The sequence below is a fragment of the Hipposideros armiger genome, unplaced genomic scaffold, assembly GCF_001890085.2.
Source record: "Hipposideros armiger isolate ML-2016 unplaced genomic scaffold, ASM189008v1 scaffold_1168, whole genome shotgun sequence".
NCBI classification, from domain to species: Eukaryota; Metazoa; Chordata; class Mammalia; order Chiroptera; family Hipposideridae; genus Hipposideros; species Hipposideros armiger.
The window spans coordinates 311,881-321,463 of record NW_017732518.1 but is presented as its reverse complement, the minus strand read 5'-3'; the positions used below and the strand labels follow the sequence as shown (position 1 = coordinate 321,463).

The 9,583-nt window shown below is 43.1% G+C and overlaps 1 long non-coding RNA gene across 1 annotated transcript; it reads left to right on the top strand.

The window, feature by feature from the left end:
- The first annotated feature begins 5,683 nt into the window (after nt 1-5,683).
- Nucleotides 5,684-6,708, top strand: LOC109376669 (uncharacterized). The gene is made up of 2 exons (XR_002122764.1): nt 5,684-5,980; nt 6,073-6,708. It is a non-coding gene; the product is annotated as an uncharacterized LOC109376669 (long non-coding RNA).
- Nucleotides 6,709-9,583: the final 2,875 nt, after the last annotated feature.

Here is a 9,583-nt window from a genome sequence, read left to right as displayed (position 1 = left end):
TTTCTTTCTTTCTTTCTTTCTTTCTTTCTTTCTTTCTTTCTTTCTTTCTTTCTTTCTTTCTTTCTTTCTTTCTTTCTTTCTTTCTTTCTTTCTTTCCTTATTTTTAGTATCTCCCCGCCCCTCCCGCCAGCCGTTTGTTGTTCTCAGTCTAGTTGTGGAAGACACCGCTTCACTGGCCCATGTTGGTATTATGATCGTTTTCTTCCCGGCTGAGGCAGTCAGTCACCGGCCATTGGATGGCCGCTCATGGAGGCTCACAGCAGCTCTCGCGGGCTGCTGGCCACTCATGGCAGCCCAGCTCCAGGTTGAGCCATTGTTCACAATCTTAGCTGTAGAGGGCACAGCTTACTGGCCCATGTGGGAATTGAACCGGTAGCCCTGTTCAGAGCTCGCGCTCTTACCAACTGAGCTAACTGTTTGCCCTAAAAACATTTTTCTTAATCTAACATTACAGCTTGTCCAAAAAATAATACCAACAATGTATTCAAGTATGTATGTGAGTGAATATATATAAGTGAGCTGAATAACAGCAATGATACAAGGGATTAAGATTATCTTGTTATGTTAAGGTGCACACACTACCTGTGAAGTGGTATAGTGTTATTTGAAAGTGGATTTGGATTAGCTGTAGATGTATACTGTAAACTCTAGGGCAACCACTAAGCAAAGTAAAAAAAAATGTGTAACTGATAAGAAAGGAGAGAAAACTGAATTATAAAATGCTCAGTTAAAACTACAAAAGGCAGCAGGAGGATGGAAGACAAAAATAGGAGCAAAGTATTGATACAAGGGCAGCAAATAGAAAATAGTAACCAATATGGTAGATATTAATCCAACTATATTATTATCACTTTGAATGCCTGCACCAATCAAAAGACAGATTGTCAAAGTGGATCAAAACACAGGAACCAACTAGATGTTGTCTACAAGAAAAAAGTGGTTTAAATGCAAAGATATTTATATGTTTAAGCATATAGTAAAAGGAGAAAAATATACCATGATAATAGTAATAAAAAGAAAGCAGGAGTAACTATATTCATTTTAGAGAGAGCAGACTTCAGACTGAGGAAAGTTATCATGGATATAGGGGTGTATTACATAATGATAAAAGGGTAAATTCTGTACAATTTCTTTCAGAAGATATTGTAGAAGCAGAGGGAATACTTCCCAACTCATTCTATGAGGCCAGCACTACCCTAAAAGAAAAAACCAGATAAAGACATTATAAGAAAACTACAGACCAATATGTCTCCTGAAGATAGATGCAGAAATCCTCAACAAAATATTGGCTTCCCTTCTGAAGGTATCTGGGCCTGGTATTTTCTTGTGGGAAGATTTTAAATAAAATTACTTAGTATAGTTCTATATAGATTTTCTACTTCTTTTTTAGTCACTGATGATTCATGTCTTTCTGGGAATTTATGCATTTCAACTAACTTGTCTAACTTCACAGGATAAAATTTGTTCATAATATTCCCTTAAATGGGATATTGGAAACACCTGCTACCTGTTTGGTATGTTTACTCTGAAGAAGAGGTTGGGCGATTGTCATTTAATGATCTGTTGTGTAGCCTATCTCCTGAACTGTTTTCATCCTGCAAAACTGAAACTCTATACCTATTCAACAACAATTACTCGCTCCCCCCAGTCCCTGGAAACCAACATTCTATTCTACTTTTGTCTCTACTTTTTGTGAGTATTCTAGGGAGCTCATCTAAGTGGAATCATACAAATGTTGTCTTTTGGGACAAGACAATCTTACTTCATCTACAATAATGTCTTCTAATTTCATCCATGTTGTAGCATATGTAAGAATTTTCCTTTTTTGTTAAGGCTTGACAGGCTGTGAGCAGAAAGATACAAGGGACCATCGAGGGTAACATACCTGGAGGAACTTTGGGGTCAGCAAGTGAAGAACAGTGGAGATCATGCCTCTGATAATTATAATACATCGTAGCTTAGCTTCCATAGTGGTCACATCCTACTTCTATTGTTCTTTTTTCCATCAAATGTTTATAATGAGAAACATGATCAATAGGACCATTACTGAATTTCAAATATAGGTAACAGTGGAAATAGTGAGTACTCAAATGAGAATGAGTAGAGCCCATTTCTTCAGAGAGAATCAGGCACCATTACTCGCATTTGGGAGAGACTCAAACGTGAGCAGAGAAGTGGAAAAGCTTTCTGGTGGATAAAAGACAAGGTACCCGGTGTGCCCTGGTGGGAGGCTGTCATCATGGGGCAGCTGTAGGGGGTCAGTGGAAGTGGGGATCATATGAGATTGGTTAGTCGTTCATCCTTGTCCTTCTCCGCTTGTTCCTAAGTTGGAAGTGTGGGCAAAATTAGGGAAGCTGTCGGTTATTAAGTCCCAGATGTCTTGTGCCAATCTTTACATATGTTTTTGTTTGGCTTCCTCTCCTGGTTGCTGGAGATTGTGATCTGACTTCCTGGACCATTTACTGCAGACACCAGGTGGGCTGTCTGGATAAGTTGGCACAGATTGTGGGTTAGAGTTTTAGAGCTGGTGTGGTCATTGTCTATGTGTATAGTCATCTCTCACACCAAAAAGGGAATTCACAATGGTGAGGTTCTTTGTTATAGTAACTGGTCACACATTGAGCATTAGTTAATTTCCATTCATTTTTCAGAGGTGTTTTTGTTTCAGTTTGGCTTTTTTAATCTGTCAGGTGAACCCAAAATTCAAAACCAGAATGTTCTGACTATCCAATGGGTCCTGCCTTCATTGTGATGCTGCAGGTTTATTTTTGGACATGGACTTACTAACACATTCCCCACAATCTCCCAGATTCCAGACATAGTGCTCCAGGCTTCCCGCTGAGAGCAGCAATTCAACTTCTCTTGGCAATAAAGGGTAACCATAACCACCTGAAGCAGTGGAGTGTTTCCCTTTTTGCCAAAGTGGCATGAGGAGCCCAAGAAGTCCAAGTAGCTGTCTTATGTCCCAAATCAGGCTTACTAATATTCTTCTTGTGGTGGAAGCTTTCTCCTTAAGAACAAAGGCCTCCCAGGCAGCAGAACTTACCGTAGAGGGGATGAGTAACAGAAATTATCTGAGTGGGTGATTAGGTATAATAATTTGGAAAAGTAGGCTTGCCAGACTTAGTAAATAATGTCAGGCCCAGTAGTAATATTTGAATTGTTTTCTAATTCTCTATGCATATGCATGCTGAGAAAAAAGAAAAATATTTCATGGGACATACTTATTATAAAAATTATGTATTGTAAACAATTATTTGTTGTGCTTCTGAAAGAAAGTATAACTAAGTTTCATACTTTTCTTTAATTACACTTCTCTGGTAGTTTGCCTCTTCTTAACAGTTCCTTGTTTTGTAGTATTTGTTTATAAAATGCATTGTAGTTACTGCCTATATTCCATTTACTTTGTTTCATAGCTTCCAGGGTAGTCTCATCCAACTTTTTCATTCCTTTGTCCTTGCACATTCCTTAATGAGACACAGGTTCAAAAGTAGCATTGTGAATGGCGATCTAATGATGATATACAGTGCGGACGGCCATTACAACCTCTCCTTTGATTTTTAAAAAAATTTTATCTGAATCCCTCTTAATAAAAATCTTATTTTATCATTTTGTTTGCTGCTAGGTGAAATCTTACATCTCACATGTTTAACTGTTATTACATGCTCGTTTATATTTGACTGCTCATGATTTCCAATAATGAATAGAGAACTGCATTCCATACAAGGATCTTCAAAAGTATTTTTTTCTCATTTAATAAATGCCTGTTCTTCAAAAAATTTATCACAAAATGTACTCTTGCATTTTGGCATGTTCTATTCAGTATACACAAATAATAGGTAATATAAAACTTCACAAGAATTGAAAACATTTTATTTTACAGTCTTATGGCTGTATCAGTTCATCTGTCATTTGCATGTCTGAACTCATGAAGTTGAGTTGAACACACGCATGAAGTTGAACCGTCGAAAGGGTTGCAGACTTATGAAGTAACAGTAATTTGAACTTGGTATCTGAGGCAAAGTGAAGTGACCTTTCTATTTTCCTGCAGGGGAGAGCTCTAGTTGAAAGACTGTTTCTTCAAACCAAGTCCAAGCTGCTGTAACATAAGTGTTTGGGAAGTCTGGCGTTCAGACTTAGTGGACTTTCAGAAGGGGCAAGTATTTAAGGTTTGATACAGTTTTAGGTGTATTAGAGTGGTCACTCCTGTTAATGTGGTCACACCTCATGGGTCTGGTCACTGATTGGCTGAATCTTAGCAGCTTGGTACTAGCAATGATTTCCTAACTTTTATAAGGTTAATTACTGGGGCAACGCTATTGTTGACAGGCTGACTTTCAGAGCATATATATATTAATCCAAAGTTATCTCTAATAAATGGTGATTTCTTGTTCACAACTTTAGACTTTTGTAAAGGACAGTCTTTCCCTTTTCTGAAAATGAAAAATAAGCACTTCAATTCTTAAGCCTCCTTTTTGGTCTTCCTTCAGGCAAATCTTCAGGCAGCAGGCACCATAAGGCATTACCCAGATCTTTATTTGTGGGTGTATGGTTTTCAGCTAGGGTAACCATTAAGTGGTTTAATCATCTAGTACAGTGGGAGAAAAATAGCTCTGTCAACATTTTTTAAAGCATTGAAGAAAGCTGAATATTAGATATATAAGGCATTCTGACAGTCAATACAGGACCCAGTACAAAATCATAAATATAGGACATAACCTGTATACACAGGACAGTAGACCATTCAATTCCACATGTGTTTCATGAACCTATTATTTTGCCTGGAACCTCATAGGTGCTTACTGGACATTTGTGAGATTATTAAACACACATGACAGCACAGCTTCCCTATTCATTTTTACATTTCCAGAAAGCTTTTGAAAGATGTCGTCTCTACCTACCCCTCCAAGTTGTTAGGCACAAAGTTTTCAAGTATGAAAAAGAATCACATTTTTGAGGTACACCCTGAGTGTGGCCAAGGTTCTAGCACAGTCATAGGCTCAGCATCATTCTCCAACTTTTCAGACTTCACTGTCTCTCACTCAAATTTCACTGAGATCTTAACTTTTTTTCACCAGTAACAGATGTTTCTCTAGAACTATTTTGCCAATTTCATTGAATAATCATCATTAATAACTTTCTGTAATCTCCATTTCACAAGTATTTTTCAGAGATAATTTCAAGTCCCTGTGCACTCATGTTTGCTGCAATTTCAGGTGAAATACTAAATCACTTCCCATCGAGGAGATGAGCTCATGGAATCCCACACCTTTATCTCAGGTACAAGAGGCCCCCTTTGCAAATGGGCTTGACAGTTAGGAAGGCACACACTATCTTGGCAAGAAAGGACCTGTGATAAGTCGCTCTCCTTTTCAGATTTTCAAAAGAAATTGAAAGTATCTCGGATATGGAGTAATGGTATTATTATCTCAATGAGGGCAGAAAAAATATCTCAATAAAAATGCTCCTCTCTAGGTTGGAACACTATCACTGATTATCCAGGCAGGAAAAACATCCTTCCTCCAACTCCCTGTCATGCCGCCTGTGGTCTTTTCTTTCTTGTCACTGACAGCTTATCAAAGGCCATAAAACAGCCTCCAAAACTTCAGTCTATGGGTATTTGACAAGCAACAAGACAGCCGACAGCTATAAGTGAACGCCGGGTGTCATTATGGTATGGCGTGTCCCTTCGGTCGTGCAGCCTTCGGGAATTTGCCGTGTGTCACAGAGTGTGTAATAACAGATCTCTATTTCTGACACGTCCCCTTTAAGAGCCAAGAAGCCCCGCTCCGTCCTTGGAGTCCGGGAACTCCACTTCCCAGCGCACCCTAAGTTGTCCCTTGGCCATTATCCCTAAGGTCTGGAAGGGCAGTCGCTGCCAAACAGCGGTCATTAGCGGGGAAACTACATTACCTAGAATGCTCTGCGGCAAGGGCAGCTGCCGGCGCAATAAGTCAATGAGAGCTTAGACTAGAGACGTGTACGTGCCTTCGCTCTCGTGGGGGCGGTGCTTTCGCGGCTTCCTCTCGCTCGGAGCGTTGGGGCTGTTCTTAAGGCTCTTCTGTTTTTTAGGGTGGCGGAGCTCTGGAGCGGGACCGAGGAGACAGAGAGGAGAGGCGTCGTCCCCGCTGCACGGAGGCGGCTGTGAGGCCCCACTGAGTCCGTCGGTGACGGCGGCGCCTTGTTCCCGCCCCGTCGCCCGTTCTGGTCCCACTCTTCCCACAGGTCGGTGGCGGGGGCCGCGCCGATGAGCCCGACTCAGGTGGGTGCTGCGGCCCCCAGGCCTCACCCCGCCCGGCTCCCACCTCCGAGAGCGAAGCCCGGGTGGAGGGGCACCGCTTGGTTCCCTGCATGCAGGCCCCCGTGGCCGCCATGTGATGAGATAGGAGGGTTCCCTCAGGGGCGGCCTGTGCACAGGCCGCAGATGCTCCTGAGTCGGCCGCACTGAGGAAACCTGGGGTCAGTGTGTCCACGGGACACACGGCTTGTCACCTGGAGAGGCGACATGAGCTTCTGGAAGCCATGGAATGTTGTAGAGGAAGAGAGGGGCAACAATATTGTGATTTATAAGAAATACTTATTTGGTTAGTCAGACCAGAATGTATTTCTCATGTATTCTTGGTCTTCACCACAGTTCTGGCCCATAGCTCCCAAAACCCTTGGAATTTCCTAGGTATTGAGAGTAATAAAGTTGTCTTGTTCTGTGAATGAGGTGACTTTTTTTGGCAGCACCTAAGGATGGCGGCTGGTTGTCGCCTACCATATGATTAGACCGTTGGAACTTTCATTCCCACTCCCCCGAGGTCCCTAGAGGGGAGAGGGGTTGAAGGTTAAATCAGTTGCCAACAGGGCCGGCCTAGTGGCTCAATTGGTTAAGAGCCTCAGCTCTGAGCAACAGGGTCGTGGGTTCGATTCCCACAGTGAGCTGCGCCCAAGCTGAACTGCCCCTGAGCTACCAACAGATGGCAGGACTGCTCAGCTGGTGAGAGCCTGCGCTCTTAGCAACAAGGTTTCTGGTTCAACTCCCACATGGGATGGTGGGCTGTGCCCCTCCCCCCAATATTGAATGCAGCACCTTAAGCTGAGCCGCATGACTGGACTTGGAGCTGAGCTTGCTGCACCCTGCACAATTAAGATTAAAGGACAACTTGGCTGTTCCCTTTCCCCAATTCCCCAACACTGTTCTCCTTCCCCAATTAAAAAAACAAAAACAAAAAACCAGTTGCCAATGGCAACTGATTTAATCAACCATGCCTATGTAATGAAGTCTCCATAGAAACCCAAAAGGACAGGGTTCAGAGAGGTTCTGGGTTGGTGAACAGGTGGAGATTTGGGGAGAGTGGTGAACCTGGAGTGGATGTGGCAGCTCCGAATTTCTTCCCCATATCTTGCCCTGTGTATTTCTTCCATCTGGATGATTCTGGGTTATATCGTTTTATAATAAGCTATCAATTTAGTAAATAAAATGTTTCTCTGAGTTCTGTGAACCATTCTGGCAAATTAATTGAACTCAAGGAGATGGTGTTGGGAACCTCTGATTTATAGCCAGTAGGTCAGAAATGCAGGTATCAACCTGGGTTTGTGACTGGCATATGAAGGGACAGTGTTGTAGGACTGAACCCTTAACCTGTGGTGTCTGATACCGCCTCTGGGTACATACTATCAGAATTGAGTTGAATCCTTTGACACCCTGCTGGTGTCCAAAAATTGCTTGATGTTGTATGGGAAGTCCCCCCCTCCCCCACACACACATGTTGGAATTGGGTTCCGGACCCTAATTTAGGGACATAATCAGATTTGAAGTTTAAAGTTGTTAGAAAGGGGAGGGGAAATGGAGGCAGGGAGATGCTAAGGAGGACACGGCAATGGACTCCTGGAGAATTATGGGAGGGGCTGGACCAGAGGAGTGACAGTAGAGGAGAGATGTGACAAGAGTTTGTATAGCTCATAAAGACAGTCAACAGGATTTCCTGCTGCATCACATGTGGTTGTGAGCAAAAGCAGTGAGTGAAAAGCCATCCCAAATTTTTTTACCTAGACATTTAAGGAATGGAGATGAGGTAGTTAGTGCAGTAAACAGGATTCAGGGAGACAATCATGAGTTGTATTTGGACGTGGTGATTCTGAGATGTCTCAAGATGGAGATGTCAGAAGATGGAGACCTCACATAGATAAATGGGCATAAAGGTCTGGAGGCCCAGGAAGGTGGCTGGTCCACACCTTTCAAAAGGGTAGAGGGTGCTGGACTGGACCGGGACATAGTCTGGGGATCAGATTGAAGAAGGAGAGTCTTAAGGTTGTTATTTCAGATGGGCTCTGTGGTGAGGTAGGGGATGCCTCAGACTGGAGGGCAGGGTGCCAGACCAGGGCACTACTGCCTCACCTCCAGCCCTCAGAGCCAGAGGGGTGATGCACTGTTCAGTCACGGGCTCCCTGAGTGCTTTCCTCAAGATTATGTTGCAGGTAGGCCTCGTTACTGAAAGGACCAATAGCTGACCTGCCTGCTCAGTCCCTCCCTACAACTCACTAACTTAAGATTATATGAAACAGTTATTGATTGAAACACTAATGAACCAGCATCTCTCTCAATATGTACACATACGTAGGCAATTCAAAATTAACCTATTGAATTAGTTAAATTTATCCAAATACCTGTACTTAATAATTGGTCTGAATGTTAATTTACCTTTAAATATTTGCTTACGATGTAAAGTTTTATGTATCACATCCTTGGAAAATCTTAAAAACTGGGAAAAATACATGCCCAAATTTTCAAAACCCTACTACTTTATTTGCACTGAACACATATACAGAACTATTGATTGGGTGGACAGTACGTACAGCTGATACATAGTGTGCACTCTTTATGTTTGATATCACTATCTGCCCTATGAGTTGAAAGCATTCTAATGCCCATTTTACAGATTAGGGCGTTGAGGCTCAGGGAGATTCGGTCCTTCTCCAGGGTTACTCAGCTGGTAAGAGAGCCCTGAGGTCTGAGGAGCTGAGCTTGGACCATCAGGCTGAGGTCGCTTTGCTCTAGGGCAGGGCAGGGGTGATGGTCCAGCGCAGCATGTCGGATCCTACCATGGCTGCCCGTTTCTCATGGCCTCCCTCTTCCCACAGGGTCCCTTGGCAGTGGCAGAAATGCTTATGGACCCTGCAGGGATGAGTAGGGTGTTCCCAGGCTCCCACCCACCCTAATTACCACCCCGATGGTTTAGGTACTCTAATATAGGGAATGGTGGTGTTCTGAAACTCTGCACCTATCCTTGCGCTCTTGGGTCTAAAAACCCTGTGGTTCCACAAAGCCCAGGGTCCTTAACTCAGTCCTGGGTTATATGGATCAGTTCCATTTTGGGACAGCTGCTGGGGTAAGATGTGACATGCATCCTGGGCACAGGATCCAGAATGTTCAAATACTAGCAGGTGAGACTTATCTGGAATGTTTAGGAATTGCAAATTCCTGTTATATCGGATGGGATAGGGAGTGGGGTGATGGGAGGTTGGAGCATGCAGAGACCAGGCTCAGAATGACAGCCTTTAGTGTCTGGCCTCTAATATGAGGACAGTGGGAGCTAGG